This window comes from Colias croceus, chromosome 15 (assembly GCF_905220415.1).
Source record: "Colias croceus chromosome 15, ilColCroc2.1".
NCBI lineage: Eukaryota > Metazoa > Arthropoda > Insecta > Lepidoptera > Pieridae > Colias > Colias croceus.
In genome coordinates, this window is record NC_059551.1 from 8,179,084 (window position 1) to 8,184,924 (window position 5,841).

Sequence of the window (5,841 nt, forward strand, 5' to 3'; positions counted from 1 at the left end):
ATAAACTCAATTTTCCCGTAGAATGCTTCCGCAAAATCTCTTGAGTTCGGAATACCATGTCCCGTAAAGCCTACGTGGGGGTACGTGTATGTATGGGATCAACAGGTGGCCGCCCGTAGGGTTAAACGGTAATGTGTGGCGCTGAATGTGGCTCTGGGCTTTTTATTTTTGCTTCTTATGAGATGATTTATAGTGGAGTGGCTTTTATGTTTACGTGAAAATTGATACTAATGCTATGTAGTTTTGGCGTGCTATTTGTTTTTATGTATTTTGTAGATAATTATGGTTAGGAGTAAATCCAACGCCGGAAAATTCAAAAATGTTTTTTGTTAATGAAAACATAATTATTAACGAGTAAACCGATACAGCATAATCATTTAAACTGATTTTTTTTTTCAATAATCATATCAATTGATACCGTTACTTATTTTAACATTATCGTAAACTGTCTTAATATAATTTGTAATTTGTATTTCATCCGTTCAATTTTGCAATAACATTAAAGTACGTTCAATATACAACATACAAAACACGTACCCACACGAGAACACAAACATAAACCAAAAATTAGCAAGTAGAGTTACATCCACAAAATAAAATAGCGTCGCATTAAGTGGAAAATATTTTCTCATATGGTGGAAATCCCGGCTAATGCGTGTTACGGCCCATGGCGGTGAATTATGTCGCTCGCTTGTTTTACGAGCGCTTTCAGAATATATTCCATGTGACATTGTTTATTTGCTTTATTCTGTTTGATATAGGTTGTGTTTCGTAAAGAGGGTACCTATTGAGTTGTTTCAGATTGTTTCGTGGTTATGGTTTGATTCATGAATGTGTTGTTTATTTTTATTGTTTCTATTATATTTATATCACATACTTGAGAGGTTTTTCCATGGCTTTGGGTTTTTCGTTTAATATATCTTCAACGCGATTTTTAATTCATTCATAATAAGTAAGTATACGTCAATCAGACACAAACGCCACTACTTTTGCAATGGACAAATTTTAGTATGGAGATATATTGCGAAAGCTTTGGTATCATCACGTCCACATTAGTCATCACCAGTTTAATAATTTGTTATTATTTAATTTAACGAGTGTTCCATATTTTATTCTACTAAAAACTTTTTTGAAGCGAGAAGATATTTATTCTCGTATCAAAGAAAATTGTAGTATTGATTATTTTATTAATTTAATTGATTTAGAAACTTTAATACTGAACATTGAGAATTAACTGGATCAATTTGTAAATGATTGCTTATAAGTTACTAGCTGCTCCGCGCGGTTTCACCCCCGTGGCTTTATCGGTCGCAGCATGATGATATATAGCCTATAACCCTCCTCGATAAATGGGCTATCTAACACCGAAAGAATTTTTCAAATCGGACCAGTAGTTCCCGAGATTAGCGCGTTCAAACAAACAAACAAACTCTTCAGCTTTATAATATTAGTATAGATTGTATTATCCGAAGGTCTTTGATGTTGACATAGTATTCCAATAAGTTTTCAGAAAGCTAATAGTGATATTCCAGTTTGCTCTTAACCACGCTAGATGTAAAGTGTTCGAATATGATGAAAATATTTTTATATTGCTGGCTTAATAATATAAATTAATAATTTAAATTTTTACAAGAAAACTACAAAAAAGACAATCCATACTAATATTATAATTGCGAAAGTAACTCTGCCTGTCTGTCTGTTACTCAATCACGCCTTAACTACTGAACCAATTTGCATGAAATTTGGTATAGAGATATTTTGATACCCGAGAAAGGACATAGGCTACTTTTTACCCCAGCACATAGGATAGGTTTCATCCCGGACATCCCACGGGAACGGGAACTATGCGGGTTTTTCTTTAACTGCGCGGGTGAAGCCGCGGGTGGAAAGCTAGTTATCTATAATTTACTTCCGTCAACTGACATCGATACATCTATAAATACAAGGTTTGTCTGTTTGTTGATATTTCACTGCGGTATAAAAAGGCAATTTCACTCACTAACCCATAAACAGATAAACAATCACACTGACGAATTTATAATATATAAGAGAGCAAGGAACTACAGTATGAAATATGTTTTACACAATAAGTTTCTATATTATTAGGTCATGACATAAGTTTCAAGTACAAACAATGTTTTTCATGCATTAATTTTGTGTCCTTAATGTTTTTCAATTCACCAAAAGGTACAGCAGAAAGCAGTATCCATGATGTATTAGTATTTATTGTATTTATAAGTTATTATTATTTCTCAACATAGCCATGACGATAAACTTTCCAAATCTCATTTTGCGTAGGTATCAAATTTATTTCTGCATGTATGTTAGTCGTAACCTTTGATATATCGTTATGTTTATTTACGGTGCAATAAATGTAAAGTACAATGGATATTATTGCGATATAACAATATATAATATGTAATTTAAGTCATGTGCATGTACTTTCACCAACTCAGACCATTTAGGGTTTATTGCATGGCGAGTATGGATGACGTCATCATATTCGACCTATCGAAAGTTTGTAAGTATAGATGTATGGATGTTTGTTACTCTTTCATGTAAAAACTACTGAACCGATTACAATGAAATTTAGCACACATATAGAGGGTAACTTGGATTAACACATAGTCTTATCCCGGAAATCCCACGGGAACGGGAACTATGCGGGTTTTCCTTTGAAAACGCGGGCGAAGCCGTGGGCGGAAATCTAGTTACTCATATTTACTATATTGGTCCATAGTAGTAAAGTGAAGGCCGAAGTTGTCCATCTGTTACGCTCATACGGCTAAGCCACGGCCCCTATAAGTATGCAATTTGAAAGGATAATAGTTGAAGATCACATAAACCGACTCTATGCTTGAAATGGGATGAAATTTTGTGCACAGGTTCGCAGGTTACCAAGTAATATCATAAATACGAACGTTTGTTTGTCTTTCCTAAAATTGACGACGGAACGAAGAGTTAGAGAGAGAGCTAGAGTAGAAAAAAACTTGTGTAAATCTATCATCTATCATGAACGAAGTAGAAGAAGTTTGTAAAATTAAATTGTAATACTGAAATGATTTAAAAGAGCAACTATGGAGTTTCTTGCCGATTCTTCTCCATAGATACTGCTTTCCGAATCGGTGGTAAATGATAAAAATATGTATTGACGTTTCAAAAGTGCTTCTCGAAGAAGTCTAATTGAATAAATAAATGTTTGAGTTTGAGTTTGAGTTTGAAGCTATGCAAATGTAATGCTACAACCAAAGTCAGATCGAGAATAGTTCGATACTTATCAATAAAATCTGTATTGGTATCTGCGATAAAGAGCACTGAATCCAATGTTCCTTATGAAAACTGAAGACCTTCGCTTTAAAATTGCATTCAACGAAGCTATCTTAATATATATAAATCTCGTGTCACAATGTTTGTCCTCAATGGACTCCTAAACCACTCCGATTATAATAAAATTCGCACACCATGTGCAGTTCGATCCAACTTGAGAGATAGGATAGTGTTTTAGAGAAAGCGGGCAAAGCCGCGGGCGGTAAGCTAGTATTTTATAAAATACATTCCATTCAATGCTTATCACTTATAATGTCTCATTTTTGCAACCCATAGCCGAATGTTAGTAAAGAAGGAAAATTTAGACACAAATAACAATAAAAACTATTTCGTGAATATTAAATATTATATATACCTATAACCTATTTCAATCCTAATCGTCCTCCAACATAAACATAGCGAGCCGAGTCCACGTACCGACACTTTTTTATTTTAATAAGAAATTTCTATAACGGTCTGTACTCGCAGTATAAGAGTGGAAACGCATTGTGAATGGGTGGCACATGACACGTCCGCGCGTCATACTATTCTGTGGTTCAAGTTACAAGAACAAGACTTTTAAATCTGTTTTTTTTTTTCTATTTTTATGACCATCACACATGAAAATACTTTTAACGGGTAAGGAATTTGACGAGGACTAACAATGGGAATGAAGAAAAGCACAGAAACTAATTTTATAAGACACATGAACATCTTTCGTTTTCGTTTCGTTATGTCTGCTACATAAGTATTATTTGTATGAAGTTTCATTTCTTGGTGGGGGTAAATAATTTGAATCGATTAAATCTTTTTACAGAATACATGTAACTACATTTTTTTCAACTTCATATCTTCTTTTCCCAAAATAATTGCTGTAGTCAATATCGAAAATAGCGATATAATTCGTATTGTTGTTTTCTTATAAGGTCTAATGATCACTATAATACACTTAGATAATTTTTTTTTCATCATTTTAAGTTATATATAAGTTTATAACTTACACCAAACTTAAAGAACAGCAGATGGGAATATTAAAACATTACATATTTTCTTTCTTTCAGCTTTCAGCATTTATCTGTGCTAGGTGTGCTTTTTCATACTATTTCATTCTACAATCTTTAGCTTTTTATTTTTTTGTTTCATAATATAAGAGGCAAATGGGTTCTTCAATATCATGTTCTAAGAAAATAATTTTGATTTTACTTTTTTTCAATATTGCATTTCAATGGCATCGATACCAAAAGATAAGGTACTACAGCACGTAAGTTTCTGCTGGAGCAGTATTTTTATTATTATAATAAATACTAGAAGAATTAAACAAGTTGAAGTATATTTTTATACACTAAAATAGTGAATATTTCAACTACATAATTTGAATTAATTAAATAATAGAGATCCCATTTTCTAATCGTACTTATTATATACCCACTTAGTACGAATATGATAAATAACCCCTAATAAGTGAGGAAATCTATATTTTTTCAGACAATTATTAATAATGATTCAATTGAAGCGATCAGAATTTTTATTGAACTTCCACCCAAACCCACCAAATATACAGGCAATGAGAATTGATGTATTTTAATGGACACATTTTCTTCTCTCTATAACTAAAAAAACTATTCAACGGATAACGATTACATGTTATTTACAGCTTCAAATTGGGACTGATTCATACGATAAAGGCTATAATCGTACTATATTTTGTTCATTTACTTTACAAAACATACAATTAAAAACTAACGCAATTCATGAAAACACATGTCATTAAACATTTCACAACATTAAGCGTCTAATAGTCGTCCATAATAACGCAGTAGCGATGCATTTTCATATAAACATTTTTCCTGCAGTTTTTCACACATTATTCTGCTAGACGGACTATTACGACGTACTCAGAGCATAATGGAGGCATAATAGCCCCTCGGAGGCACTTCAGGTGTTACGTGTGAATACCCCCTTAGCGCTAGTGTGAACCAGGCAAGTTTATGAAATGTTCGTTCGTTTTGCACGGGTTTTAAATGCTTACATGCAAGATGGTGGAATGAGGACGATAATTAGAATGCGTTTTGAAGATTTTTCGTGTACTTTTCGGGTTTGGTTATTTTATTTGTTTTTTGTGGGAAATATGAGGTGATAAAAGGGTGTGTTAATACCATACTTCATACAAATGTAATTGATAACGTGACTATGTATTTGCCTACCTGTTTCGTAGGTTAATTCTTAGCTATCTAAGTACGTACAATATCTATGTGAATATCCCAATATTAAAGAGAAATTATTTCATATAATTTAAGTCAAAAACTACTGGTTTGATTGAAATAACGCCTTTATCGAGTAACATAGGCTACATATTTTTTCCCGTGTTGACTCTTTTGATGTAAACATAAATTTTCACGCAAAAAAGGTTCCTTAGTCAAATTTCCCTTCAAAGTATAGCACATGGATGACGTCACAAATCAAACATGGCGGCTACAAGTGAAGTGGACCGGTAAAGCGTTCCTGTCCATGTTTACAGTTACAGGCCTGATTCTA